Raw genomic sequence first — 26064 nt, 5'->3', positions numbered from 1 at the left:
CCGTGCTCCCTCCGTGCACTTTCCCGCGCCTCGACTCTCTCGGCAAGCAGGCCGGCCCCCTTTTCGGCTCCCGTGCGTTTTCCCTCCAAAAAACTTAGTTTTTTCCTCCTTTTTCCAGGGAGGCAGGCGTGGCTTGTGTGTGTGTGTGTGTGTGTGTGTGTGTGTGTGTGTGTGTGTGTGTGTGTGTGTCCCCGTCCTTGCAGGCGGGCCCCTTTCGACAGCCGGCCGTTTTCCCTCCAAAAAACTTAGTATATACACCTTTTCTTTCTTTTTTTCGGCAGGCAGGCAGGTGTGTGTGTGTCCCCGTCCCTCCCGAGAGAGCGCTGCCCCTTGCCTCTGCCCGCAGGTGCCGACGGTCCGCTTTCGCTTGCAGCTCACTCGGCACGGCTGCTGCTGGTGGGAGGGGCCTAAGCTAAGGAGGCCGGCCGGCTGGCGCCCCCCGCGGCTGCGGTCGTTGTCGGGCCGTTGACAGGAGATCAAAGAGCAGGGCCCCCGCCCGGGACTGGCGGGCAGGCAGGCGAGCAAGCAGGCAGGCAAGAGAGGGGGAGAGCGGAGTCCGGGCGGCCGGCAGCCGCGTGCGGACCGGGCTCCAGAGGCGTCGGCCTGCGCCGCTGCGCGCCAGCCGGACGCCCGCGCGCCCGCCCAAGGCCGGCGTCGGGCATCGCTTCTCGGCCTTTTGGCTAAGATCAAGTGTAGTATCTGTTCTTATCAGTTTAATATCTGATACGTCCCCCATCGGGGGACCACATATTAAACGGATTTTTGGAACAGGGAGCTGGATCAGGAGCTTGCTCCGTCCTCTCCACGCATCGGCCCGGTATTGCAGCGCCTCCGGGAACGGTGCACTACCTTCTCTCAGCGGTGAAAAGACAGACGTAGCTAGCAAGCAAGCGAGGTGGACCGGAGCTCCTTCCTCTCCGGTCTCGTCTCTCGTCCATCTGTGTGTCTCTGTGTCTCTCTCTCTCCCCCTCCCCGTTCCCGTGCTCCCTCCGTGCACTTTCCCGCGCCTCGACTCTCTCGGCAAGCAGGCCGGCCCCCTTTTCGGCTCCCGTGCGTTTTCCCTCCAAAAAACTTAGTTTTTTCCTCCTTTTTCCAGGGAGGCAGGCGTGGCTTGTGTGTGTGTGTGTGTGTGTGTGTGTGTGTGTGTGTGTGTGTGTGTGTGTGTCCCCGTCCTTGCAGGCGGGCCCCTTTCGACAGCCGGCCGTTTTCCCTCCAAAAAACTTAGTATATACACCTTTTCTTTCTTTTTTTCGGCAGGCAGGCAGGTGTGTGTGTGTCCCCGTCCCTCCCGAGAGAGCGCTGCCCCTTGCCTCTGCCCGCAGGTGCCGACGGTCCGCTTTCGCTTGCAGCTCACTCGGCACGGCTGCTGCTGGTGGGAGGGGCCTAAGCTAAGGAGGCCGGCCGGCTGGCGCCCCCCGCGGCTGCGGTCGTTGTCGGGCCGTTGACAGGAGATCAAAGAGCAGGGCCCCCGCCCGGGACTGGCGGGCAGGCAGGCGAGCAAGCAGGCAGGCAAGAGAGGGGGAGAGCGGAGTCCGGGCGGCCGGCAGCCGCGTGCGGACCGGGCTCCAGAGGCGTCGGCCTGCGCCGCTGCGCGCCAGCCGGACGCCCGCGCGCCCGCCCAAGGCCGGCGTCGGGCATCGCTTCTCGGCCTTTTGGCTAAGATCAAGTGTAGTATCTGTTCTTATCAGTTTAATATCTGATACGTCCCCCATCGGGGGACCACATATTAAACGGATTTTTGGAACAGGGAGCTGGATCAGGAGCTTGCTCCGTCCTCTCCACGCATCGGCCCGGTATTGCAGCGCCTCCGGGAACGGTGCACTACCTTCTCTCAGCGGTGAAAAGACAGACGTAGCTAGCAAGCAAGCGAGGTGGACCGGAGCTCCTTCCTCTCCGGTCTCGTCTCTCGTCCATCTGTGTGTCTCTGTGTCTCTCTCTCTCCCCCTCCCCGTTCCCGTGCTCCCTCCGTGCACTTTCCCGCGCCTCGACTCTCTCGGCAAGCAGGCCGGCCCCCTTTTCGGCTCCCGTGCGTTTTCCCTCCAAAAAACTTAGTTTTTTCCTCCTTTTTCCAGGGAGGCAGGCGTGGCTTGTGTGTGTGTGTGTGTGTGTGTGTGTGTGTGTGTGTGTGTGTGTGTGTGTGTCCCCGTCCTTGCAGGCGGGCCCCTTTCGACAGCCGGCCGTTTTCCCTCCAAAAAACTTAGTATATACACCTTTTCTTTCTTTTTTTCGGCAGGCAGGCAGGTGTGTGTGTGTCCCCGTCCCTCCCGAGAGAGCGCTGCCCCTTGCCTCTGCCCGCAGGTGCCGACGGTCCGCTTTCGCTTGCAGCTCACTCGGCACGGCTGCTGCTGGTGGGAGGGGCCTAAGCTAAGGAGGCCGGCCGGCTGGCGCCCCCCGCGGCTGCGGTCGTTGTCGGGCCGTTGACAGGAGATCAAAGAGCAGGGCCCCCGCCCGGGACTGGCGGGCAGGCAGGCGAGCAAGCAGGCAGGCAAGAGAGGGGGAGAGCGGAGTCCGGGCGGCCGGCAGCCGCGTGCGGACCGGGCTCCAGAGGCGTCGGCCTGCGCCGCTGCGCGCCAGCCGGACGCCCGCGCGCCCGCCCAAGGCCGGCGTCGGGCATCGCTTCTCGGCCTTTTGGCTAAGATCAAGTGTAGTATCTGTTCTTATCAGTTTAATATCTGATACGCGTCCCCCATCGGGGGACCACATATTAAACGGATTTTTGGAACAGGGAGCTGGATCAGGAGCTTGCTCCGTCCTCTCCACGCATCGGCCCGGTATTGCAGCGCCTCCGGGAACGGTGCACTACCTTCTCTCAGCGGTGAAAAGACAGACGTAGCTAGCAAGCAAGCGAGGTGGACCGGAGCTCCTTCCTCTCCGGTCTCGTCTCTCGTCCATCTGTGTGTCTCTGTGTCTCTCTCTCTCCCCCTCCCCGTTCCCGTGCTCCCTCCGTGCACTTTCCCGCGCCTCGACTCTCTCGGCAAGCAGGCCGGCCCCCTTTTCGGCTCCCGTGCGTTTTCCCTCCAAAAAACTTAGTTTTTTCCTCCTTTTTCCAGGGAGGCAGGCGTGGCTGTGTGTGTGTGTGTGTGTGTGTGTGTGTGTGTGTGTGTGTGTGTGTGTGTGTGCCCCGTCCTTGCAGGCGGGCCCCTTTCGACAGCCGGCCGTTTTCCCTCCAAAAAACTTAGTATATACACCTTTTCTTTCTTTTTTTCGGCAGGCAGGCAGGTGTGTGTGTGTCCCCGTCCCTCCCGAGAGAGCGCTGCCCCTTGCCTCTGCCCGCAGGTGCCGACGGTCCGCTTTCGCTTGCAGCTCACTCGGCACGGCTGCTGCTGGTGGGAGGGGCCTAAGCTAAGGAGGCCGGCCGGCTGGCGCCCCCCGCGGCTGCGGTCGTTGTCGGGCCGTTGACAGGAGATCAAAGAGCAGGGCCCCCGCCCGGGACTGGCGGGCAGGCAGGCGAGCAAGCAGGCAGGCAAGAGAGGGGGAGAGCGGAGTCCGGGCGGCCGGCAGCCGCGTGCGGACCGGGCTCCAGAGGCGTCGGCCTGCGCCGCTGCGCGCCAGCCGGACGCCCGCGCGCCCGCCCAAGGCCGGCGTCGGGCATCGCTTCTCGGCCTTTTGGCTAAGATCAAGTGTAGTATCTGTTCTTATCAGTTTAATATCTGATACGTCCCCCATCGGGGGACCACATATTAAACGGATTTTTGGAACAGGGAGCTGGATCAGGAGCTTGCTCCGTCCTCTCCACGCATCGGCCCGGTATTGCAGCGCCTCCGGGAACGGTGCACTACCTTCTCTCAGCGGTGAAAAGACAGACGTAGCTAGCAAGCAAGCGAGGTGGACCGGAGCTCCTTCCTCTCCGGTCTCGTCTCTCGTCCATCTGTGTGTCTCTGTGTCTCTCTCTCTCCCCCTCCCCGTTCCCGTGCTCCCTCCGTGCACTTTCCCGCGCCTCGACTCTCTCGGCAAGCAGGCCGGCCCCCTTTTCGGCTCCCGTGCGTTTTCCCTCCAAAAAACTTAGTTTTTTCCTCCTTTTTCCAGGGAGGCAGGCGTGGCTTGTGTGTGTGTGTGTGTGTGTGTGTGTGTGTGTGTGTGTGTGTGTGTGTGTGTCCCCGTCCTTGCAGGCGGGCCCCTTTCGACAGCCGGCCGTTTTCCCTCCAAAAAACTTAGTATATACACCTTTTCTTTCTTTTTTTCGGCAGGCAGGCAGGTGTGTGTGTGTCCCCGTCCCTCCCGAGAGAGCGCTGCCCCTTGCCTCTGCCCGCAGGTGCCGACGGTCCGCTTTCGCTTGCAGCTCACTCGGCACGGCTGCTGCTGGTGGGAGGGGCCTAAGCTAAGGAGGCCGGCCGGCTGGCGCCCCCCGCGGCTGCGGTCGTTGTCGGGCCGTTGACAGGAGATCAAAGAGCAGGGCCCCCGCCCGGGACTGGCGGGCAGGCAGGCGAGCAAGCAGGCAGGCAAGAGAGGGGGAGAGCGGAGTCCGGGCGGCCGGCAGCCGCGTGCGGACCGGGCTCCAGAGGCGTCGGCCTGCGCCGCTGCGCGCCAGCCGGACGCCCGCGCGCCCGCCCAAGGCCGGCGTCGGGCATCGCTTCTCGGCCTTTTGGCTAAGATCAAGTGTAGTATCTGTTCTTATCAGTTTAATATCTGATACGTCCCCCATCGGGGGACCACATATTAAACGGATTTTTGGAACAGGGAGCTGGATCAGGAGCTTGCTCCGTCCTCTCCACGCATCGGCCCGGTATTGCAGCGCCTCCGGGAACGGTGCACTACCTTCTCTCAGCGGTGAAAAGACAGACGTAGCTAGCAAGCAAGCGAGGTGGACCGGAGCTCCTTCCTCTCCGGTCTCGTCTCTCGTCCATCTGTGTGTCTCTGTGTCTCTCTCTCTCCCCCTCCCCGTTCCCGTGCTCCCTCCGTGCACTTTCCCGCGCCTCGACTCTCTCGGCAAGCAGGCCGGCCCCCTTTTCGGCTCCCGTGCGTTTTCCCTCCAAAAAACTTAGTTTTTTCCTCCTTTTTCCAGGGAGGCAGGCGTGGCTTGTGTGTGTGTGTGTGTGTGTGTGTGTGTGTGTGTGTGTGTGTGTGTGTGTGTCCCCGTCCTTGCAGGCGGGCCCCTTTCGACAGCCGGCCGTTTTCCCTCCAAAAAACTTAGTATATACACCTTTTCTTTCTTTTTTTCGGCAGGCAGGCAGGTGTGTGTGTGTCCCCGTCCCTCCCGAGAGAGCGCTGCCCCTTGCCTCTGCCCGCAGGTGCCGACGGTCCGCTTTCGCTTGCAGCTCACTCGGCACGGCTGCTGCTGGTGGGAGGGGCCTAAGCTAAGGAGGCCGGCCGGCTGGCGCCCCCCGCGGCTGCGGTCGTTGTCGGGCCGTTGACAGGAGATCAAAGAGCAGGGCCCCCGCCCGGGACTGGCGGGCAGGCAGGCGAGCAAGCAGGCAGGCAAGAGAGGGGGAGAGCGGAGTCCGGGCGGCCGGCAGCCGCGTGCGGACCGGGCTCCAGAGGCGTCGGCCTGCGCCGCTGCGCGCCAGCCGGACGCCCGCGCGCCCGCCCAAGGCCGGCGTCGGGCATCGCTTCTCGGCCTTTTGGCTAAGATCAAGTGTAGTATCTGTTCTTATCAGTTTAATATCTGATACGTCCCCCATCGGGGGACCACATATTAAACGGATTTTTGGAACAGGGAGCTGGATCAGGAGCTTGCTCCGTCCTCTCCACGCATCGGCCCGGTATTGCAGCGCCTCCGGGAACGGTGCACTACCTTCTCTCAGCGGTGAAAAGACAGACGTAGCTAGCAAGCAAGCGAGGTGGACCGGAGCTCCTTCCTCTCCGGTCTCGTCTCTCGTCCATCTGTGTGTCTCTGTGTCTCTCTCTCTCCCCCTCCCCGTTCCCGTGCTCCCTCCGTGCACTTTCCCGCGCCTCGACTCTCTCGGCAAGCAGGCCGGCCCCCTTTTCGGCTCCCGTGCGTTTTCCCTCCAAAAAACTTAGTTTTTTCCTCCTTTTTCCAGGGAGGCAGGCGTGGCTTGTGTGTGTGTGTGTGTGTGTGTGTGTGTGTGTGTGTGTGTGTGTGTGTGTGTCCCCGTCCTTGCAGGCGGGCCCCTTTCGACAGCCGGCCGTTTTCCCTCCAAAAAACTTAGTATATACACCTTTTCTTTCTTTTTTTCGGCAGGCAGGCAGGTGTGTGTGTGTCCCCGTCCCTCCCGAGAGAGCGCTGCCCCTTGCCTCTGCCCGCAGGTGCCGACGGTCCGCTTTCGCTTGCAGCTCACTCGGCACGGCTGCTGCTGGTGGGAGGGGCCTAAGCTAAGGAGGCCGGCCGGCTGGCGCCCCCCGCGGCTGCGGTCGTTGTCGGGCCGTTGACAGGAGATCAAAGAGCAGGGCCCCCGCCCGGGACTGGCGGGCAGGCAGGCGAGCAAGCAGGCAGGCAAGAGAGGGGGAGAGCGGAGTCCGGGCGGCCGGCAGCCGCGTGCGGACCGGGCTCCAGAGGCGTCGGCCTGCGCCGCTGCGCGCCAGCCGGACGCCCGCGCGCCCGCCCAAGGCCGGCGTCGGGCATCGCTTCTCGGCCTTTTGGCTAAGATCAAGTGTAGTATCTGTTCTTATCAGTTTAATATCTGATACGTCCCCCATCGGGGGACCACATATTAAACGGATTTTTGGAACAGGGAGCTGGATCAGGAGCTTGCTCCGTCCTCTCCACGCATCGGCCCGGTATTGCAGCGCCTCCGGGAACGGTGCACTACCTTCTCTCAGCGGTGAAAAGACAGACGTAGCTAGCAAGCAAGCGAGGTGGACCGGAGCTCCTTCCTCTCCGGTCTCGTCTCTCGTCCATCTGTGTGTCTCTGTGTCTCTCTCTCTCCCCCTCCCCGTTCCCGTGCTCCCTCCGTGCACTTTCCCGCGCCTCGACTCTCTCGGCAAGCAGGCCGGCCCCCTTTTCGGCTCCCGTGCGTTTTCCCTCCAAAAAACTTAGTTTTTTCCTCCTTTTTCCAGGGAGGCAGGCGTGGCTTGTGTGTGTGTGTGTGTGTGTGTGTGTGTGTGTGTGTGTGTGTGTGTGTGTGTCCCCGTCCTTGCAGGCGGGCCCCTTTCGACAGCCGGCCGTTTTCCCTCCAAAAAACTTAGTATATACACCTTTTCTTTCTTTTTTTCGGCAGGCAGGCAGGTGTGTGTGTGTCCCCGTCCCTCCCGAGAGAGCGCTGCCCCTTGCCTCTGCCCGCAGGTGCCGACGGTCCGCTTTCGCTTGCAGCTCACTCGGCACGGCTGCTGCTGGTGGGAGGGGCCTAAGCTAAGGAGGCCGGCCGGCTGGCGCCCCCCGCGGCTGCGGTCGTTGTCGGGCCGTTGACAGGAGATCAAAGAGCAGGGCCCCCGCCCGGGACTGGCGGGCAGGCAGGCGAGCAAGCAGGCAGGCAAGAGAGGGGGAGAGCGGAGTCCGGGCGGCCGGCAGCCGCGTGCGGACCGGGCTCCAGAGGCGTCGGCCTGCGCCGCTGCGCGCCAGCCGGACGCCCGCGCGCCCGCCCAAGGCCGGCGTCGGGCATCGCTTCTCGGCCTTTTGGCTAAGATCAAGTGTAGTATCTGTTCTTATCAGTTTAATATCTGATACGTCCCCCATCGGGGGACCACATATTAAACGGATTTTTGGAACAGGGAGCTGGATCAGGAGCTTGCTCCGTCCTCTCCACGCATCGGCCCGGTATTGCAGCGCCTCCGGGAACGGTGCACTACCTTCTCTCAGCGGTGAAAAGACAGACGTAGCTAGCAAGCAAGCGAGGTGGACCGGAGCTCCTTCCTCTCCGGTCTCGTCTCTCGTCCATCTGTGTGTCTCTGTGTCTCTCTCTCTCCCCCTCCCCGTTCCCGTGCTCCCTCCGTGCACTTTCCCGCGCCTCGACTCTCTCGGCAAGCAGGCCGGCCCCCTTTTCGGCTCCCGTGCGTTTTCCCTCCAAAAAACTTAGTTTTTTCCTCCTTTTTCCAGGGAGGCAGGCGTGGCTTGTGTGTGTGTGTGTGTGTGTGTGTGTGTGTGTGTGTGTGTGTGTGTGTGTGTCCCCGTCCTTGCAGGCGGGCCCCTTTCGACAGCCGGCCGTTTTCCCTCCAAAAAACTTAGTATATACACCTTTTCTTTCTTTTTTTCGGCAGGCAGGCAGGTGTGTGTGTGTCCCCGTCCCTCCCGAGAGAGCGCTGCCCCTTGCCTCTGCCCGCAGGTGCCGACGGTCCGCTTTCGCTTGCAGCTCACTCGGCACGGCTGCTGCTGGTGGGAGGGGCCTAAGCTAAGGAGGCCGGCCGGCTGGCGCCCCCCGCGGCTGCGGTCGTTGTCGGGCCGTTGACAGGAGATCAAAGAGCAGGGCCCCCGCCCGGGACTGGCGGGCAGGCAGGCGAGCAAGCAGGCAGGCAAGAGAGGGGGAGAGCGGAGTCCGGGCGGCCGGCAGCCGCGTGCGGACCGGGCTCCAGAGGCGTCGGCCTGCGCCGCTGCGCGCCAGCCGGACGCCCGCGCGCCCGCCCAAGGCCGGCGTCGGGCATCGCTTCTCGGCCTTTTGGCTAAGATCAAGTGTAGTATCTGTTCTTATCAGTTTAATATCTGATACGTCCCCCATCGGGGGACCACATATTAAACGGATTTTTGGAACAGGGAGCTGGATCAGGAGCTTGCTCCGTCCTCTCCACGCATCGGCCCGGTATTGCAGCGCCTCCGGGAACGGTGCACTACCTTCTCTCAGCGGTGAAAAGACAGACGTAGCTAGCAAGCAAGCGAGGTGGACCGGAGCTCCTTCCTCTCCGGTCTCGTCTCTCGTCCATCTGTGTGTCTCTGTGTCTCTCTCTCTCCCCCTCCCCGTTCCCGTGCTCCCTCCGTGCACTTTCCCGCGCCTCGACTCTCTCGGCAAGCAGGCCGGCCCCCTTTTCGGCTCCCGTGCGTTTTCCCTCCAAAAAACTTAGTTTTTTCCTCCTTTTTCCAGGGAGGCAGGCGTGGCTTGTGTGTGTGTGTGTGTGTGTGTGTGTGTGTGTGTGTGTGTGTGTGTGTGTGTCCCCGTCCTTGCAGGCGGGCCCCTTTCGACAGCCGGCCGTTTTCCCTCCAAAAAACTTAGTATATACACCTTTTCTTTCTTTTTTTCGGCAGGCAGGCAGGTGTGTGTGTGTCCCCGTCCCTCCCGAGAGAGCGCTGCCCCTTGCCTCTGCCCGCAGGTGCCGACGGTCCGCTTTCGCTTGCAGCTCACTCGGCACGGCTGCTGCTGGTGGGAGGGGCCTAAGCTAAGGAGGCCGGCCGGCTGGCGCCCCCCGCGGCTGCGGTCGTTGTCGGGCCGTTGACAGGAGATCAAAGAGCAGGGCCCCCGCCCGGGACTGGCGGGCAGGCAGGCGAGCAAGCAGGCAGGCAAGAGAGGGGGAGAGCGGAGTCCGGGCGGCCGGCAGCCGCGTGCGGACCGGGCTCCAGAGGCGTCGGCCTGCGCCGCTGCGCGCCAGCCGGACGCCCGCGCGCCCGCCCAAGGCCGGCGTCGGGCATCGCTTCTCGGCCTTTTGGCTAAGATCAAGTGTAGTATCTGTTCTTATCAGTTTAATATCTGATACGTCCCCCATCGGGGGACCACATATTAAACGGATTTTTGGAACAGGGAGCTGGATCAGGAGCTTGCTCCGTCCTCTCCACGCATCGGCCCGGTATTGCAGCGCCTCCGGGAACGGTGCACTACCTTCTCTCAGCGGTGAAAAGACAGACGTAGCTAGCAAGCAAGCGAGGTGGACCGGAGCTCCTTCCTCTCCGGTCTCGTCTCTCGTCCATCTGTGTGTCTCTGTGTCTCTCTCTCTCCCCCTCCCCGTTCCCGTGCTCCCTCCGTGCACTTTCCCGCGCCTCGACTCTCTCGGCAAGCAGGCCGGCCCCCTTTTCGGCTCCCGTGCGTTTTCCCTCCAAAAAACTTAGTTTTTTCCTCCTTTTTCCAGGGAGGCAGGCGTGGCTTGTGTGTGTGTGTGTGTGTGTGTGTGTGTGTGTGTGTGTGTGTGTGTGTGTGTCCCCGTCCTTGCAGGCGGGCCCCTTTCGACAGCCGGCCGTTTTCCCTCCAAAAAACTTAGTATATACACCTTTTCTTTCTTTTTTTCGGCAGGCAGGCAGGTGTGTGTGTGTCCCCGTCCCTCCCGAGAGAGCGCTGCCCCTTGCCTCTGCCCGCAGGTGCCGACGGTCCGCTTTCGCTTGCAGCTCACTCGGCACGGCTGCTGCTGGTGGGAGGGGCCTAAGCTAAGGAGGCCGGCCGGCTGGCGCCCCCCGCGGCTGCGGTCGTTGTCGGGCCGTTGACAGGAGATCAAAGAGCAGGGCCCCCGCCCGGGACTGGCGGGCAGGCAGGCGAGCAAGCAGGCAGGCAAGAGAGGGGGAGAGCGGAGTCCGGGCGGCCGGCAGCCGCGTGCGGACCGGGCTCCAGAGGCGTCGGCCTGCGCCGCTGCGCGCCAGCCGGACGCCCGCGCGCCCGCCCAAGGCCGGCGTCGGGCATCGCTTCTCGGCCTTTTGGCTAAGATCAAGTGTAGTATCTGTTCTTATCAGTTTAATATCTGATACGTCCCCCATCGGGGGACCACATATTAAACGGATTTTTGGAACAGGGAGCTGGATCAGGAGCTTGCTCCGTCCTCTCCACGCATCGGCCCGGTATTGCAGCGCCTCCGGGAACGGTGCACTACCTTCTCTCAGCGGTGAAAAGACAGACGTAGCTAGCAAGCAAGCGAGGTGGACCGGAGCTCCTTCCTCTCCGGTCTCGTCTCTCGTCCATCTGTGTGTCTCTGTGTCTCTCTCTCTCCCCCTCCCCGTTCCCGTGCTCCCTCCGTGCACTTTCCCGCGCCTCGACTCTCTCGGCAAGCAGGCCGGCCCCCTTTTCGGCTCCCGTGCGTTTTCCCTCCAAAAAACTTAGTTTTTTCCTCCTTTTTCCAGGGAGGCAGGCGTGGCTTGTGTGTGTGTGTGTGTGTGTGTGTGTGTGTGTGTGTGTGTGTGTGTGTGTGTCCCCGTCCTTGCAGGCGGGCCCCTTTCGACAGCCGGCCGTTTTCCCTCCAAAAAACTTAGTATATACACCTTTTCTTTCTTTTTTTCGGCAGGCAGGCAGGTGTGTGTGTGTCCCCGTCCCTCCCGAGAGAGCGCTGCCCCTTGCCTCTGCCCGCAGGTGCCGACGGTCCGCTTTCGCTTGCAGCTCACTCGGCACGGCTGCTGCTGGTGGGAGGGGCCTAAGCTAAGGAGGCCGGCCGGCTGGCGCCCCCCGCGGCTGCGGTCGTTGTCGGGCCGTTGACAGGAGATCAAAGAGCAGGGCCCCCGCCCGGGACTGGCGGGCAGGCAGGCGAGCAAGCAGGCAGGCAAGAGAGGGGGAGAGCGGAGTCCGGGCGGCCGGCAGCCGCGTGCGGACCGGGCTCCAGAGGCGTCGGCCTGCGCCGCTGCGCGCCAGCCGGACGCCCGCGCGCCCGCCCAAGGCCGGCGTCGGGCATCGCTTCTCGGCCTTTTGGCTAAGATCAAGTGTAGTATCTGTTCTTATCAGTTTAATATCTGATACGTCCCCCATCGGGGGACCACATATTAAACGGATTTTTGGAACAGGGAGCTGGATCAGGAGCTTGCTCCGTCCTCTCCACGCATCGGCCCGGTATTGCAGCGCCTCCGGGAACGGTGCACTACCTTCTCTCAGCGGTGAAAAGACAGACGTAGCTAGCAAGCAAGCGAGGTGGACCGGAGCTCCTTCCTCTCCGGTCTCGTCTCTCGTCCATCTGTGTGTCTCTGTGTCTCTCTCTCTCCCCCTCCCCGTTCCCGTGCTCCCTCCGTGCACTTTCCCGCGCCTCGACTCTCTCGGCAAGCAGGCCGGCCCCCTTTTCGGCTCCCGTGCGTTTTCCCTCCAAAAAACTTAGTTTTTTCCTCCTTTTTCCAGGGAGGCAGGCGTGGCTTGTGTGTGTGTGTGTGTGTGTGTGTGTGTGTGTGTGTGTGTGTGTGTGTGTGTCCCCGTCCTTGCAGGCGGGCCCCTTTCGACAGCCGGCCGTTTTCCCTCCAAAAAACTTAGTATATACACCTTTTCTTTCTTTTTTTCGGCAGGCAGGCAGGTGTGTGTGTGTCCCCGTCCCTCCCGAGAGAGCGCTGCCCCTTGCCTCTGCCCGCAGGTGCCGACGGTCCGCTTTCGCTTGCAGCTCACTCGGCACGGCTGCTGCTGGTGGGAGGGGCCTAAGCTAAGGAGGCCGGCCGGCTGGCGCCCCCCGCGGCTGCGGTCGTTGTCGGGCCGTTGACAGGAGATCAAAGAGCAGGGCCCCCGCCCGGGACTGGCGGGCAGGCAGGCGAGCAAGCAGGCAGGCAAGAGAGGGGGAGAGCGGAGTCCGGGCGGCCGGCAGCCGCGTGCGGACCGGGCTCCAGAGGCGTCGGCCTGCGCCGCTGCGCGCCAGCCGGACGCCCGCGCGCCCGCCCAAGGCCGGCGTCGGGCATCGCTTCTCGGCCTTTTGGCTAAGATCAAGTGTAGTATCTGTTCTTATCAGTTTAATATCTGATACGTCCCCCATCGGGGGACCACATATTAAACGGATTTTTGGAACAGGGAGCTGGATCAGGAGCTTGCTCCGTCCTCTCCACGCATCGGCCCGGTATTGCAGCGCCTCCGGGAACGGTGCACTACCTTCTCTCAGCGGTGAAAAGACAGACGTAGCTAGCAAGCAAGCGAGGTGGACCGGAGCTCCTTCCTCTCCGGTCTCGTCTCTCGTCCATCTGTGTGTCTCTGTGTCTCTCTCTCTCCCCCTCCCCGTTCCCGTGCTCCCTCCGTGCACTTTCCCGCGCCTCGACTCTCTCGGCAAGCAGGCCGGCCCCCTTTTCGGCTCCCGTGCGTTTTCCCTCCAAAAAACTTAGTTTTTTCCTCCTTTTTCCAGGGAGGCAGGCGTGGCTTGTGTGTGTGTGTGTGTGTGTGTGTGTGTGTGTGTGTGTGTGTGTGTGTGTGTCCCCGTCCTTGCAGGCGGGCCCCTTTCGACAGCCGGCCGTTTTCCCTCCAAAAAACTTAGTATATACACCTTTTCTTTCTTTTTTTCGGCAGGCAGGCAGGTGTGTGTGTGTCCCCGTCCCTCCCGAGAGAGCGCTGCCCCTTGCCTCTGCCCGCAGGTGCCGACGGTCCGCTTTCGCTTGCAGCTCACTCGGCACGGCTGCTGCTGGTGGGAGGGGCCTAAGCTAAGGAGGCCGGCCGGCTGGCGCCCCCCGCGGCTGCGGTCGTTGTCGGGCCGTTGACAGGAGATCAAAGAGCAGGGCCCCCGCCCGGGACTGGCGGGCAGGCAGGCGAGCAAGCAGGCAGGCAAGAGAGGGGGAGAGCGGAGTCCGGGCGGCCGGCAGCCGCGTGCGGACCGGGCTCCAGAGGCGTCGGCCTGCGCCGCTGCGCGCCAGCCGGACGCCCGCGCGCCCGCCCAAGGCCGGCGTCGGGCATCGCTTCTCGGCCTTTTGGCTAAGATCAAGTGTAGTATCTGTTCTTATCAGTTTAATATCTGATACGTCCCCCATCGGGGGACCACATATTAAACGGATTTTTGGAACAGGGAGCTGGATCAGGAGCTTGCTCCGTCCTCTCCACGCATCGGCCCGGTATTGCAGCGCCTCCGGGAACGGTGCACTACCTTCTCTCAGCGGTGAAAAGACAGACGTAGCTAGCAAGCAAGCGAGGTGGACCGGAGCTCCTTCCTCTCCGGTCTCGTCTCTCGTCCATCTGTGTGTCTCTGTGTCTCTCTCTCTCCCCCTCCCCGTTCCCGTGCTCCCTCCGTGCACTTTCCCGCGCCTCGACTCTCTCGGCAAGCAGGCCGGCCCCCTTTTCGGCTCCCGTGCGTTTTCCCTCCAAAAAACTTAGTTTTTTCCTCCTTTTTCCAGGGAGGCAGGCGTGGCTTGTGTGTGTGTGTGTGTGTGTGTGTGTGTGTGTGTGTGTGTGTGTGTGTGTGTCCCCGTCCTTGCAGGCGGGCCCCTTTCGACAGCCGGCCGTTTTCCCTCCAAAAAACTTAGTATATACACCTTTTCTTTCTTTTTTTCGGCAGGCAGGCAGGTGTGTGTGTGTCCCCGTCCCTCCCGAGAGAGCGCTGCCCCTTGCCTCTGCCCGCAGGTGCCGACGGTCCGCTTTCGCTTGCAGCTCACTCGGCACGGCTGCTGCTGGTGGGAGGGGCCTAAGCTAAGGAGGCCGGCCGGCTGGCGCCCCCCGCGGCTGCGGTCGTTGTCGGGCCGTTGACAGGAGATCAAAGAGCAGGGCCCCCGCCCGGGACTGGCGGGCAGGCAGGCGAGCAAGCAGGCAGGCAAGAGAGGGGGAGAGCGGAGTCCGGGCGGCCGGCAGCCGCGTGCGGACCGGGCTCCAGAGGCGTCGGCCTGCGCCGCTGCGCGCCAGCCGGACGCCCGCGCGCCCGCCCAAGGCCGGCGTCGGGCATCGCTTCTCGGCCTTTTGGCTAAGATCAAGTGTAGTATCTGTTCTTATCAGTTTAATATCTGATACGTCCCCCATCGGGGGACCACATATTAAACGGATTTTTGGAACAGGGAGCTGGATCAGGAGCTTGCTCCGTCCTCTCCACGCATCGGCCCGGTATTGCAGCGCCTCCGGGAACGGTGCACTACCTTCTCTCAGCGGTGAAAAGACAGACGTAGCTAGCAAGCAAGCGAGGTGGACCGGAGCTCCTTCCTCTCCGGTCTCGTCTCTCGTCCATCTGTGTGTCTCTGTGTCTCTCTCTCTCCCCCTCCCCGTTCCCGTGCTCCCTCCGTGCACTTTCCCGCGCCTCGACTCTCTCGGCAAGCAGGCCGGCCCCCTTTTCGGCTCCCGTGCGTTTTCCCTCCAAAAAACTTAGTTTTTTCCTCCTTTTTCCAGGGAGGCAGGCGTGGCTTGTGTGTGTGTGTGTGTGTGTGTGTGTGTGTGTGTGTGTGTGTGTGTGTGTGTCCCCGTCCTTGCAGGCGGGCCCCTTTCGACAGCCGGCCGTTTTCCCTCCAAAAAACTTAGTATATACACCTTTTCTTTCTTTTTTTCGGCAGGCAGGCAGGTGTGTGTGTGTCCCCGTCCCTCCCGAGAGAGCGCTGCCCCTTGCCTCTGCCCGCAGGTGCCGACGGTCCGCTTTCGCTTGCAGCTCACTCGGCACGGCTGCTGCTGGTGGGAGGGGCCTAAGCTAAGGAGGCCGGCCGGCTGGCGCCCCCCGCGGCTGCGGTCGTTGTCGGGCCGTTGACAGGAGATCAAAGAGCAGGGCCCCCGCCCGGGACTGGCGGGCAGGCAGGCGAGCAAGCAGGCAGGCAAGAGAGGGGGAGAGCGGAGTCCGGGCGGCCGGCAGCCGCGTGCGGACCGGGCTCCAGAGGCGTCGGCCTGCGCCGCTGCGCGCCAGCCGGACGCCCGCGCGCCCGCCCAAGGCCGGCGTCGGGCATCGCTTCTCGGCCTTTTGGCTAAGATCAAGTGTAGTATCTGTTCTTATCAGTTTAATATCTGATACGTCCCCCATCGGGGGACCACATATTAAACGGATTTTTGGAACAGGGAGCTGGATCAGGAGCTTGCTCCGTCCTCTCCACGCATCGGCCCGGTATTGCAGCGCCTCCGGGAACGGTGCACTACCTTCTCTCAGCGGTGAAAAGACAGACGTAGCTAGCAAGCAAGCGAGGTGGACCGGAGCTCCTTCCTCTCCGGTCTCGTCTCTCGTCCATCTGTGTGTCTCTGTGTCTCTCTCTCTCCCCCTCCCCGTTCCCGTGCTCCCTCCGTGCACTTTCCCGCGCCTCGACTCTCTCGGCAAGCAGGCCGGCCCCCTTTTCGGCTCCCGTGCGTTTTCCCTCCAAAAAACTTAGTTTTTTCCTCCTTTTTCCAGGGAGGCAGGCGTGGCTTGTGTGTGTGTGTGTGTGTGTGTGTGTGTGTGTGTGTGTGTGTGTGTGTGTGTCCCCGTCCTTGCAGGCGGGCCCCTTTCGACAGCCGGCCGTTTTCCCTCCAAAAAACTTAGTATATACACCTTTTCTTTCTTTTTTTCGGCAGGCAGGCAGGTGTGTGTGTGTCCCCGTCCCTCCCGAGAGAGCGCTGCCCCTTGCCTCTGCCCGCAGGTGCCGACGGTCCGCTTTCGCTTGCAGCTCACTCGGCACGGCTGCTGCTGGTGGGAGGGGCCTAAGCTAAGGAGGCCGGCCGGCTGGCGCCCCCCGCGGCTGCGGTCGTTGTCGGGCCGTTGACAGGAGATCAAAGAGCAGGGCCCCCGCCCGGGACTGGCGGGCAGGCAGGCGAGCAAGCAGGCAGGCAAGAGAGGGGGAGAGCGGAGTCCGGGCGGCCGGCAGCCGCGTGCGGACCGGGCTCCAGAGGCGTCGGCCTGCGCCGCTGCGCGCCAGCCGGACGCCCGCGCGCCCGCCCAAGGCCGGCGTCGGGCATCGCTTCTCGGCCTTTTGGCTAAGATCAAGTGTAGTATCTGTTCTTATCAGTTTAATATCTGATACGTCCCCCATCGGGGGACCACATATTAAACGGATTTTTGGAACAGGGAGCTGGATCAGGAGCTTGCTCCGTCCTCTCCACGCATCGGCCCGGTATTGCAGCGCCTCCGGGAACGGTGCACTACCTTCTCTCAGCGGTGAAAAGACAGACGTAGCTAGCAAGCAAGCGAGGTGGACCGGAGCTCCTTCCTCTCCGGTCTCGTCTCTCGTCCATCTGTGTGTCTCTGTGTCTCTCTCTCTCCCCCTCCCCGTTCCCGTGCTCCCTCCGTGCACTTTCCCGCGCCTCGACTCTCTCGGCAAGCAGGCCGGCCCCCTTTTCGGCTCCCGTGCGTTTTCCCTCCAAAAAACTTAGTTTTTTCCTCCTTTTTCCAGGGAGGCAGGCGTGGCTTGTGTGTGTGTGTGTGTGTGTGTGTGTGTGTGTGTGTGTGTGTGTGTGTGTGCCCCGTCCTTGCAGGCGGGCCCCTTTCGACAGCCGGCCGTTTTCCCTCCAAAAAACTTAGTATATACACCTTTTCTTTCTTTTTTTCGGCAGGCAGGCAGGTGTGTGTGTGTCCCCGTCCCTCCCGAGAGAGCGCTGCCCCTTGCCTCTGCCCGCAGGTGCCGACGGTCCGCTTTCGCTTGCAGCTCACTCGGCACGGCTGCTGCTGGTGGGAGGGGCCTAAGCTAAGGAGGCCGGCCGGCTGGCGCCCCCCGCGGCTGCGGTCGTTGTCGGGCCGTTGACAGGAGATCAAAGAGCAGGGCCCCCGCCCGGGACTGGCGGGCAGGCAGGCGAGCAAGCAGGCAGGCAAGAGAGGGGGAGAGCGGAGTCCGGGCGGCCGGCAGCCGCGTGCGGACCGGGCTCCAGAGGCGTCGGCCTGCGCCGCTGCGCGCCAGCCGGACGCCCGCGCGCCCGCCCAAGGCCGGCGTCGGGCATCGCTTCTCGGCCTTTTGGCTAAGATCAAGTGTAGTATCTGTTCTTATCAGTTTAATATCTGATACGTCCCCCATCGGGGGACCACATATTAAACGGATTTTTGGAACAGGGAGCTGGATCAGGAGCTTGCTCCGTCCTCTCCACGCATCGGCCCGGTATTGCAGCGCCTCCGGGAACGGTGCACTACCTTCTCTCAGCGGTGAAAAGACAGACGTAGCTAGCAAGCAAGCGAGGTGGACCGGAGCTCCTTCCTCTCCGGTCTCGTCTCTCGTCCATCTGTGTGTCTCTGTGTCTCTCTCTCTCCCCCTCCCCGTTCCCGTGCTCCCTCCGTGCACTTTCCCGCGCCTCGACTCTCTCGGCAAGCAGGCCGGCCCCCTTTTCGGCTCCCGTGCGTTTTCCCTCCAAAAAACTTAGTTTTTTCCTCCTTTTTCCAGGGAGGCAGGCGTGGCTTGTGTGTGTGTGTGTGTGTGTGTGTGTGTGTGTGTGTGTGTGTGTGTGTGTGTCCCCGTCCTTGCAGGCGGGCCCCTTTCGACAGCCGGCCGTTTTCCCTCCAAAAAACTTAGTATATACACCTTTTCTTTCTTTTTTTCGGCAGGCAGGCAGGTGTGTGTGTGTCCCCGTCCCTCCCGAGAGAGCGCTGCCCCTTGCCTCTGCCCGCAGGTGCCGACGGTCCGCTTTCGCTTGCAGCTCACTCGGCACGGCTGCTGCTGGTGGGAGGGGCCTAAGCTAAGGAGGCCGGCCGGCTGGCGCCCCCCGCGGCTGCGGTCGTTGTCGGGCCGTTGACAGGAGATCAAAGAGCAGGGCCCCCGCCCGGGACTGGCGGGCAGGCAGGCGAGCAAGCAGGCAGGCAAGAGAGGGGGAGAGCGGAGTCCGGGCGGCCGGCAGCCGCGTGCGGACCGGGCTCCAGAGGCGTCGGCCTGCGCCGCTGCGCGCCAGCCGGACGCCCGCGCGCCCGCCCAAGGCCGGCGTCGGGCATCGCTTCTCGGCCTTTTGGCTAAGATCAAGTGTAGTATCTGTTCTTATCAGTTTAATATCTGATACGTCCCCCATCGGGGGACCACATATTAAACGGATTTTTGGAACAGGGAGCTGGATCAGGAGCTTGCTCCGTCCTCTCCACGCATCGGCCCGGTATTGCAGCGCCTCCGGGAACGGTGCACTACCTTCTCTCAGCGGTGAAAAGACAGACGTAGCTAGCAAGCAAGCGAGGTGGACCGGAGCTCCTTCCTCTCCGGTCTCGTCTCTCGTCCATCTGTGTGTCTCTGTGTCTCTCTCTCTCCCCCTCCCCGTTCCCGTGCTCCCTCCGTGCACTTTCCCGCGCCTCGACTCTCTCGGCAAGCAGGCCGGCCCCCTTTTCGGCTCCCGTGCGTTTTCCCTCCAAAAAACTTAGTTTTTTCCTCCTTTTTCCAGGGAGGCAGGCGTGGCTTGTGTGTGTGTGTGTGTGTGTGTGTGTGTGTGTGTGTGTGTGTGTGTGTGTGTCCCCGTCCTTGCAGGCGGGCCCCTTTCGACAGCCGGCCGTTTTCCCTCCAAAAAACTTAGTATATACACCTTTTCTTTCTTTTTTTCGGCAGGCAGGCAGGTGTGTGTGTGTCCCCGTCCCTCCCGAGAGAGCGCTGCCCCTTGCCTCTGCCCGCAGGTGCCGACGGTCCGCTTTCGCTTGCAGCTCACTCGGCACGGCTGCTGCTGGTGGGAGGGGCCTAAGCTAAGGAGGCCGGCCGGCTGGCGCCCCCCGCGGCTGCGGTCGTTGTCGGGCCGTTGACAGGAGATCAAAGAGCAGGGCCCCCGCCCGGGACTGGCGGGCAGGCAGGCGAGCAAGCAGGCAGGCAAGAGAGGGGGAGAGCGGAGTCCGGGCGGCCGGCAGCCGCGTGCGGACCGGGCTCCAGAGGCGTCGGCCTGCGCCGCTGCGCGCCAGCCGGACGCCCGCGCGCCCGCCCAAGGCCGGCGTCGGGCATCGCTTCTCGGCCTTTTGGCTAAGATCAAGTGTAGTATCTGTTCTTATCAGTTTAATATCTGATACGTCCCCCATCGGGGGACCACATATTAAACGGATTTTTGGAACAGGGAGCTGGATCAGGAGCTTGCTCCGTCCTCTCCACGCATCGGCCCGGTATTGCAGCGCCTCCGGGAACGGTGCACTACCTTCTCTCAGCGGTGAAAAGACAGACGTAGCTAGCAAGCAAGCGAGGTGGACCGGAGCTCCTTCCTCTCCGGTCTCGTCTCTCGTCCATCTGTGTGTCTCTGTGTCTCTCTCTCTCCCCCTCCCCGTTCCCGTGCTCCCTCCGTGCACTTTCCCGCGCCTCGACTCTCTCGGCAAGCAGGCCGGCCCCCTTTTCGGCTCCCGTGCGTTTTCCCTCCAAAAAACTTAGTTTTTTCCTCCTTTTTCCAGGGAGGCAGGCGTGGCTTGTGTGTGTGTGTGTGTGTGTGTGTGTGTGTGTGTGTGTGTGTGTGTGTGTGTCCCCGTCCTTGCAGGCGGGCCCCTTTCGACAGCCGGCCGTTTTCCCTCCAAAAAACTTAGTATATACACCTTTTCTTTCTTTTTTTCGGCAGGCAGGCAGGTGTGTGTGTGTCCCCGTCCCTCCCGAGAGAGCGCTGCCCCTTGCCTCTGCCCGCAGGTGCCGACGGTCCGCTTTCGCTTGCAGCTCACTCGGCACGGCTGCTGCTGGTGGGAGGGGCCTAAGCTAAGGAGGCCGGCCGGCTGGCGCCCCCCGCGGCTGCGGTCGTTGTCGGGCCGTTGACAGGAGATCAAAGAGCAGGGCCCCCGCCCGGGACTGGCGGGCAGGCAGGCGAGCAAGCAGGCAGGCAAGAGAGGGGGAGAGCGGAGTCCGGGCGGCCGGCAGCCGCGTGCGGACCGGGCTCCAGAGGCGTCGGCCTGCGCCGCTGCGCGCCAGCCGGACGCCCGCGCGCCCGCCCAAGGCCGGCGTCGGGCATCGCTTCTCGGCCTTTTGGCTAAGATCAAGTGTAGTATCTGTTCTTATCAGTTTAATATCTGATACGTCCCCCATCGGGGGACCACATATTAAACGGATTTTTGGAACAGGGAGCTGGATCAGGAGCTTGCTCCGTCCTCTCCACGCATCGGCCCGGTATTGCAGCGCCTCCGGGAACGGTGCACTACCTTCTCTCAGCGGTGAAAAGACAGACGTAGCTAGCAAGCAAGCGAGGTGGACCGGAGCTCCTTCCTCTCCGGTCTCGTCTCTCGTCCATCTGTGTGTCTCTGTGTCTCTCTCTCTCCCCCTCCCCGTTCCCGTGCTCCCTCCGTGCACTTTCCCGCGCCTCGACTCTCTCGGCAAGCAGGCCGGCCCCCTTTTCGGCTCCCGTGCGTTTTCCCTCCAAAAAACTTAGTTTTTTCCTCCTTTTTCCAGGGAGGCAGGCGTGGCTTGTGTGTGTGTGTGTGTGTGTGTGTGTGTGTGTGTGTGTGTGTGTGTGTGTGTCCCCGTCCTTGCAGGCGGGCCCCTTTCGACAGCCGGCCGTTTTCCCTCCAAAAAACTTAGTATATACACCTTTTCTTTCTTTTTTTCGGCAGGCAGGCAGGTGTGTGTGTGTCCCCGTCCCTCCCGAGAGAGCGCTGCCCCTTGCCTCTGCCCGCAGGTGCCGACGGTCCGCTTTCGCTTGCAGCTCACTCGGCACGGCTGCTGCTGGTGGGAGGGGCCTAAGCTAAGGAGGCCGGCCGGCTGGCGCCCCCCGCGGCTGCGGTCGTTGTCGGGCCGTTGACAGGAGATCAAAGAGCAGGGCCCCCGCCCGGGACTGGCGGGCAGGCAGGCGAGCAAGCAGGCAGGCAAGAGAGGGGGAGAGCGGAGTCCGGGCGGCCGGCAGCCGCGTGCGGACCGGGCTCCAGAGGCGTCGGCCTGCGCCGCTGCGCGCCAGCCGGACGCCCGCGCGCCCGCCCAAGGCCGGCGTCGGGCATCGCTTCTCGGCCTTTTGGCTAAGATCAAGTGTAGTATCTGTTCTTATCAGTTTAATATCTGATACGTCCCCCATCGGGGGACCACATATTAAACGGATTTTTGGAACAGGGAGCTGGATCAGGAGCTTGCTCCGTCCTCTCCACGCATCGGCCCGGTATTGCAGCGCCTCCGGGAACGGTGCACTACCTTCTCTCAGCGGTGAAAAGACAGACGTAGCTAGCAAGCAAGCGAGGTGGACCGGAGCTCCTTCCTCTCCGGTCTCGTCTCTCGTCCATCTGTGTGTCTCTGTGTCTCTCTCTCTCCCCCTCCCCGTTCCCGTGCTCCCTCCGTGCACTTTCCCGCGCCTCGACTCTCTCGGCAAGCAGGCCGGCCCCCTTTTCGGCTCCCGTGCGTTTTCCCTCCAAAAAACTTAGTTTTTTCCTCCTTTTTCCAGGGAGGCAGGCGTGGCTTGTGTGTGTGTGTGTGTGTGTGTGTGTGTGTGTGTGTGTGTGTGTGTGTGTGTCCCCGTCCTTGCAGGCGGGCCCCTTTCGACAGCCGGCCGTTTTCCCTCCAAAAAACTTAGTATATACACCTTTTCTTTCTTTTTTTCGGCAGGCAGGCAGGTGTGTGTGTGTCCCCGTCCCTCCCGAGAGAGCGCTGCCCCTTGCCTCTGCCCGCAGGTGCCGACGGTCCGCTTTCGCTTGCAGCTCACTCGGCACGGCTGCTGCTGGTGGGAGGGGCCTAAGCTAAGGAGGCCGGCCGGCTGGCGCCCCCCGCGGCTGCGGTCGTTGTCGGGCCGTTGACAGGAGATCAAAGAGCAGGGCCCCCGCCCGGGACTGGCGGGCAGGCAGGCGAGCAAGCAGGCAGGCAAGAGAGGGGGAGAGCGGAGTCCGGGCGGCCGGCAGCCGCGTGCGGACCGGGCTCCAGAGGCGTCGGCCTGCGCCGCTGCGCGCCAGCCGGACGCCCGCGCGCCCGCCCAAGGCCGGCGTCGGGCATCGCTTCTCGGCCTTTTGGCTAAGATCAAGTGTAGTATCTGTTCTTATCAGTTTAATATCTGATACGTCCCCCATCGGGGGACCACATATTAAACGGATTTTTGGAACAGGGAGCTGGATCAGGAGCTTGCTCCGTCCTCTCCACGCATCGGCCCGGTATTGCAGCGCCTCCGGGAACGGTGCACTACCTTCTCTCAGCGGTGAAAAGACAGACGTAGCTAGCAAGCAAGCGAGGTGGACCGGAGCTCCTTCCTCTCCGGTCTCGTCTCTCGTCCATCTGTGTGTCTCTGTGTCTCTCTCTCTCCCCCTCCCCGTTCCCGTGCTCCCTCCGTGCACTTTCCCGCGCCTCGACTCTCTCGGCAAGCAGGCCGGCCCCCTTTTCGGCTCCCGTGCGTTTTCCCTCCAAAAAACTTAGTTTTTTCCTCCTTTTTCCAGGGAGGCAGGCGTGGCTTGTGTGTGTGTGTGTGTGTGTGTGTGTGTGTGTGTGTGTGTGTGTGTGTGTGTCCCCGTCCTTGCAGGCGGGCCCCTTTCGACAGCCGGCCGTTTTCCCTCCAAAAAACTTAGTATATACACCTTTTCTTTCTTTTTTTCGGCAGGCAGGCAGGTGTGTGTGTGTCCCCGTCCCTCCCGAGAGAGCGCTGCCCCTTGCCTCTGCCCGCAGGTGCCGACGGTCCGCTTTCGCTTGCAGCTCACTCGGCACGGCTGCTGCTGGTGGGAGGGGCCTAAGCTAAGGAGGCCGGCCGGCTGGCGCCCCCCGCGGCTGCGGTCGTTGTCGGGCCGTTGACAGGAGATCAAAGAGCAGGGCCCCCGCCCGGGACTGGCGGGCAGGCAGGCGAGCAAGCAGGCAGGCAAGAGAGGGGGAGAGCGGAGTCCGGGCGGCCGGCAGCCGCGTGCGGACCGGGCTCCAGAGGCGTCGGCCTGCGCCGCTGCGCGCCAGCCGGACGCCCGCGCGCCCGCCCAAGGCCGGCGTCGGGCATCGCTTCTCGGCCTTTTGGCTAAGATCAAGTGTAGTATCTGTTCTTATCAGTTTAATATCTGATACGTCCCCCATCGGGGGACCACATATTAAACGGATTTTTGGAACAGGGAGCTGGATCAGGAGCTTGCTCCGTCCTCTCCACGCATCGGCCCGGTATTGCAGCGCCTCCGGGAACGGTGCACTACCTTCTCTCAGCGGTGAAAAGACAGACGTAGCTAGCAAGCAAGCGAGGTGGACCGGAGCTCCTTCCTCTCCGGTCTCGTCTCTCGTCCATCTGTGTGTCTCTGTGTCTCTCTCTCTCCCCCTCCCCGTTCCCGTGCTCCCTCCGTGCACTTTCCCGCGCCTCGACTCTCTCGGCAAGCAGGCCGGCCCCCTTTTCGGCTCCCGTGCGTTTTCCCTCCAAAAAACTTAGTTTTTTCCTCCTTTTTCCAGGGAGGCAGGCGTGGCTTGTGTGTGTGTGTGTGTGTGTGTGTGTGTGTGTGTGTGTGTGTGTGTGTGTGTCCCCGTCCTTGCAGGCGGGCCCCTTTCGACAGCCGGCCGTTTTCCCTCCAAAAAACTTAGTATATACACCTTTTCTTTCTTTTTTTCGGCAGGCAGGCAGGTGTGTGTGTGTCCCCGTCCCTCCCGAGAGAGCGCTGCCCCTTGCCTCTGCCCGCAGGTGCCGACGGTCCGCTTTCGCTTGCAGCTCACTCGGCACGGCTGCTGCTGGTGGGAGGGGCCTAAGCTAAGGAGGCCGGCCGGCTGGCGCCCCCCGCGGCTGCGGTCGTTGTCGGGCCGTTGACAGGAGATCAAAGAGCAGGGCCCCCGCCCGGGACTGGCGGGCAGGCAGGCGAGCAAGCAGGCAGGCAAGAGAGGGGGAGAGCGGAGTCCGGGCGGCCGGCAGCCGCGTGCGGACCGGGCTCCAGAGGCGTCGGCCTGCGCCGCTGCGCGCCAGCCGGACGCCCGCGCGCCCGCCCAAGGCCGGCGTCGGGCATCGCTTCTCGGCCTTTTGGCTAAGATCAAGTGTAGTATCTGTTCTTATCAGTTTAATATCTGATACGTCCCCCATCGGGGGACCACATATTAAACGGATTTTTGGAACAGGGAGCTGGATCAGGAGCTTGCTCCGTCCTCTCCACGCATCGGCCCGGTATTGCAGCGCCTCCGGGAACGGTGCACTACCTTCTCTCAGCGGTGAAAAGACAGACGTAGCTAGCAAGCAAGCGAGGTGGACCGGAGCTCCTTCCTCTCCGGTCTCGTCTCTCGTCCATCTGTGTGTCTCTGTGTCTCTCTCTCTCCCCCTCCCCGTTCCCGTGCTCCCTCCGTGCACTTTCCCGCGCCTCGACTCTCTCGGCAAGCAGGCCGGCCCCCTTTTCGGCTCCCGTGCGTTTTCCCTCCAAAAAACTTAGTTTTTTCCTCCTTTTTCCAGGGAGGCAGGCGTGGCTTGTGTGTGTGTGTGTGTGTGTGTGTGTGTGTGTGTGTGTGTGTGTGTGTGTGTCCCCGTCCTTGCAGGCGGGCCCCTTTCGACAGCCGGCCGTTTTCCCTCCAAAAAACTTAGTATATACACCTTTTCTTTCTTTTTTTCGGCAGGCAGGCAGGTGTGTGTGTGTCCCCGTCCCTCCCGAGAGAGCGCTGCCCCTTGCCTCTGCCCGCAGGTGCCGACGGTCCGCTTTCGCTTGCAGCTCACTCGGCACGGCTGCTGCTGGTGGGAGGGGCCTAAGCTAAGGAGGCCGGCCGGCTGGCGCCCCCCGCGGCTGCGGTCGTTGTCGGGCCGTTGACAGGAGATCAAAGAGCAGGGCCCCCGCCCGGGACTGGCGGGCAGGCAGGCGAGCAAGCAGGCAGGCAAGAGAGGGGGAGAGCGGAGTCCGGGCGGCCGGCAGCCGCGTGCGGACCGGGCTCCAGAGGCGTCGGCCTGCGCCGCTGCGCGCCAGCCGGACGCCCGCGCGCCCGCCCAAGGCCGGCGTCGGGCATCGCTTCTCGGCCTTTTGGCTAAGATCAAGTGTAGTATCTGTTCTTATCAGTTTAATATCTGATACGTCCCCCATCGGGGGACCACATATTAAACGGATTTTTGGAACAGGGAGCTGGATCAGGAGCTTGCTCCGTCCTCTCCACGCATCGGCCCGGTATTGCAGCGCCTCCGGGAACGGTGCACTACCTTCTCTCAGCGGTGAAAAGACAGACGTAGCTAGCAAGCAAGCGAGGTGGACCGGAGCTCCTTCCTCTCCGGTCTCGTCTCTCGTCCATCTGTGTGTCTCTGTGTCTCTCTCTCTCCCCCTCCCCGTTCCCGTGCTCCCTCCGTGCACTTTCCCGCGCCTCGACTCTCTCGGCAAGCAGGCCGGCCCCCTTTTCGGCTCCCGTGCGTTTTCCCTCCAAAAAACTTAGTTTTTTCCTCCTTTTTCCAGGGAGGCAGGCGTGGCTTGTGTGTGTGTGTGTGTGTGTGTGTGTGTGTGTGTGTGTGTGTGTGTGTGTGTCCCCGTCCTTGCAGGCGGGCCCCTTTCGACAGCCGGCCGTTTTCCCTCCAAAAAACTTAGTATATACACCTTTTCTTTCTTTTTTTCGGCAGGCAGGCAGGTGTGTGTGTGTCCCCGTCCCTCCCGAGAGAGCGCTGCCCCTTGCCTCTGCCCGCAGGTGCCGACGGTCCGCTTTCGCTTGCAGCTCACTCGGCACGGCTGCTGCTGGTGGGAGGGGCCTAAGCTAAGGAGGCCGGCCGGCTGGCGCCCCCCGCGGCTGCGGTCGTTGTCGGGCCGTTGACAGGAGATCAAAGAGCAGGGCCCCCGCCCGGGACTGGCGGGCAGGCAGGCGAGCAAGCAGGCAGGCAAGAGAGGGGGAGAGCGGAGTCCGGGCGGCCGGCAGCCGCGTGCGGACCGGGCTCCAGAGGCGTCGGCCTGCGCCGCTGCGCGCCAGCCGGACGCCCGCGCGCCCGCCCAAGGCCGGCGTCGGGCATCGCTTCTCGGCCTTTTGGCTAAGAT

The 26064-nt window shown here is 62.9% G+C and overlaps 26 non-coding genes across 26 annotated transcripts; all 26 read left to right on the top strand.

The window, feature by feature from the left end:
* Positions 1–660: 660 nt before the first annotated feature.
* LOC148807645 (U2 spliceosomal RNA) lies at positions 661–851 on the top strand. Its single transcript, XR_016088832.1, has one exon. It is a non-coding gene; the product is annotated as a U2 spliceosomal RNA (small nuclear RNA).
* A 785-nt stretch (positions 852–1636) lies between these two features.
* On the top strand, positions 1637–1827 carry LOC148807644 (U2 spliceosomal RNA). The gene has a single exon (XR_016088831.1). It is a non-coding gene; the product is annotated as a U2 spliceosomal RNA (small nuclear RNA).
* A 785-nt stretch (positions 1828–2612) lies between these two features.
* LOC148807643 (U2 spliceosomal RNA) lies at positions 2613–2805 on the top strand. Its single transcript, XR_016088807.1, has one exon. It is a non-coding gene; the product is annotated as a U2 spliceosomal RNA (small nuclear RNA).
* A 785-nt stretch (positions 2806–3590) lies between these two features.
* On the top strand, positions 3591–3781 carry LOC148807642 (U2 spliceosomal RNA). Its single transcript, XR_016088826.1, has one exon. It is a non-coding gene; the product is annotated as a U2 spliceosomal RNA (small nuclear RNA).
* A 785-nt stretch (positions 3782–4566) lies between these two features.
* LOC148807641 (U2 spliceosomal RNA) lies at positions 4567–4757 on the top strand. Its single transcript, XR_016088816.1, has one exon. It is a non-coding gene; the product is annotated as a U2 spliceosomal RNA (small nuclear RNA).
* Positions 4758–5542: 785 nt separating this feature from the next.
* On the top strand, positions 5543–5733 carry LOC148807640 (U2 spliceosomal RNA). Its single transcript, XR_016088805.1, has one exon. It is a non-coding gene; the product is annotated as a U2 spliceosomal RNA (small nuclear RNA).
* Positions 5734–6518: 785 nt separating this feature from the next.
* On the top strand, positions 6519–6709 carry LOC148807639 (U2 spliceosomal RNA). The gene has a single exon (XR_016088794.1). It is a non-coding gene; the product is annotated as a U2 spliceosomal RNA (small nuclear RNA).
* A 785-nt stretch (positions 6710–7494) lies between these two features.
* Positions 7495–7685, top strand: LOC148807638 (U2 spliceosomal RNA). Its single transcript, XR_016088783.1, has one exon. It is a non-coding gene; the product is annotated as a U2 spliceosomal RNA (small nuclear RNA).
* A 785-nt stretch (positions 7686–8470) lies between these two features.
* Positions 8471–8661, top strand: LOC148807637 (U2 spliceosomal RNA). Its single transcript, XR_016088772.1, has one exon. It is a non-coding gene; the product is annotated as a U2 spliceosomal RNA (small nuclear RNA).
* A 785-nt stretch (positions 8662–9446) lies between these two features.
* LOC148807636 (U2 spliceosomal RNA) lies at positions 9447–9637 on the top strand. The gene has a single exon (XR_016088761.1). It is a non-coding gene; the product is annotated as a U2 spliceosomal RNA (small nuclear RNA).
* Positions 9638–10422: 785 nt separating this feature from the next.
* LOC148807635 (U2 spliceosomal RNA) lies at positions 10423–10613 on the top strand. The gene has a single exon (XR_016088750.1). It is a non-coding gene; the product is annotated as a U2 spliceosomal RNA (small nuclear RNA).
* Positions 10614–11398: 785 nt separating this feature from the next.
* LOC148807634 (U2 spliceosomal RNA) lies at positions 11399–11589 on the top strand. Its single transcript, XR_016088738.1, has one exon. It is a non-coding gene; the product is annotated as a U2 spliceosomal RNA (small nuclear RNA).
* A 785-nt stretch (positions 11590–12374) lies between these two features.
* LOC148807633 (U2 spliceosomal RNA) lies at positions 12375–12565 on the top strand. The gene has a single exon (XR_016088727.1). It is a non-coding gene; the product is annotated as a U2 spliceosomal RNA (small nuclear RNA).
* Positions 12566–13350: 785 nt separating this feature from the next.
* On the top strand, positions 13351–13541 carry LOC148807632 (U2 spliceosomal RNA). Its single transcript, XR_016088716.1, has one exon. It is a non-coding gene; the product is annotated as a U2 spliceosomal RNA (small nuclear RNA).
* Positions 13542–14326: 785 nt separating this feature from the next.
* Positions 14327–14517, top strand: LOC148807631 (U2 spliceosomal RNA). The gene has a single exon (XR_016088705.1). It is a non-coding gene; the product is annotated as a U2 spliceosomal RNA (small nuclear RNA).
* A 785-nt stretch (positions 14518–15302) lies between these two features.
* Positions 15303–15493, top strand: LOC148807630 (U2 spliceosomal RNA). The gene has a single exon (XR_016088694.1). It is a non-coding gene; the product is annotated as a U2 spliceosomal RNA (small nuclear RNA).
* Positions 15494–16278: 785 nt separating this feature from the next.
* On the top strand, positions 16279–16469 carry LOC148807629 (U2 spliceosomal RNA). The gene has a single exon (XR_016088683.1). It is a non-coding gene; the product is annotated as a U2 spliceosomal RNA (small nuclear RNA).
* A 784-nt stretch (positions 16470–17253) lies between these two features.
* LOC148807628 (U2 spliceosomal RNA) lies at positions 17254–17444 on the top strand. Its single transcript, XR_016088672.1, has one exon. It is a non-coding gene; the product is annotated as a U2 spliceosomal RNA (small nuclear RNA).
* Positions 17445–18229: 785 nt separating this feature from the next.
* LOC148807627 (U2 spliceosomal RNA) lies at positions 18230–18420 on the top strand. The gene has a single exon (XR_016088661.1). It is a non-coding gene; the product is annotated as a U2 spliceosomal RNA (small nuclear RNA).
* Positions 18421–19205: 785 nt separating this feature from the next.
* Positions 19206–19396, top strand: LOC148807626 (U2 spliceosomal RNA). Its single transcript, XR_016088650.1, has one exon. It is a non-coding gene; the product is annotated as a U2 spliceosomal RNA (small nuclear RNA).
* Positions 19397–20181: 785 nt separating this feature from the next.
* LOC148807625 (U2 spliceosomal RNA) lies at positions 20182–20372 on the top strand. Its single transcript, XR_016088639.1, has one exon. It is a non-coding gene; the product is annotated as a U2 spliceosomal RNA (small nuclear RNA).
* A 785-nt stretch (positions 20373–21157) lies between these two features.
* LOC148807624 (U2 spliceosomal RNA) lies at positions 21158–21348 on the top strand. Its single transcript, XR_016088855.1, has one exon. It is a non-coding gene; the product is annotated as a U2 spliceosomal RNA (small nuclear RNA).
* A 785-nt stretch (positions 21349–22133) lies between these two features.
* LOC148807623 (U2 spliceosomal RNA) lies at positions 22134–22324 on the top strand. The gene has a single exon (XR_016088844.1). It is a non-coding gene; the product is annotated as a U2 spliceosomal RNA (small nuclear RNA).
* A 785-nt stretch (positions 22325–23109) lies between these two features.
* Positions 23110–23300, top strand: LOC148807622 (U2 spliceosomal RNA). Its single transcript, XR_016088833.1, has one exon. It is a non-coding gene; the product is annotated as a U2 spliceosomal RNA (small nuclear RNA).
* A 785-nt stretch (positions 23301–24085) lies between these two features.
* LOC148807621 (U2 spliceosomal RNA) lies at positions 24086–24276 on the top strand. The gene has a single exon (XR_016088744.1). It is a non-coding gene; the product is annotated as a U2 spliceosomal RNA (small nuclear RNA).
* A 785-nt stretch (positions 24277–25061) lies between these two features.
* LOC148807620 (U2 spliceosomal RNA) lies at positions 25062–25252 on the top strand. Its single transcript, XR_016088633.1, has one exon. It is a non-coding gene; the product is annotated as a U2 spliceosomal RNA (small nuclear RNA).
* The last annotated feature ends 812 nt before the right edge of the window (positions 25253–26064 follow it).

This window comes from Atractosteus spatula, unplaced genomic scaffold (assembly GCF_055471065.1).
Source record: "Atractosteus spatula isolate fAtrSpa1 unplaced genomic scaffold, fAtrSpa1.hap1 Scaffold_27, whole genome shotgun sequence".
NCBI classification, from domain to species: Eukaryota; Metazoa; Chordata; class Actinopteri; order Semionotiformes; family Lepisosteidae; genus Atractosteus; species Atractosteus spatula.
Note: the sequence above shows the minus strand (reverse complement) of the source record. Positions and strands in the feature narration are given on the sequence as shown.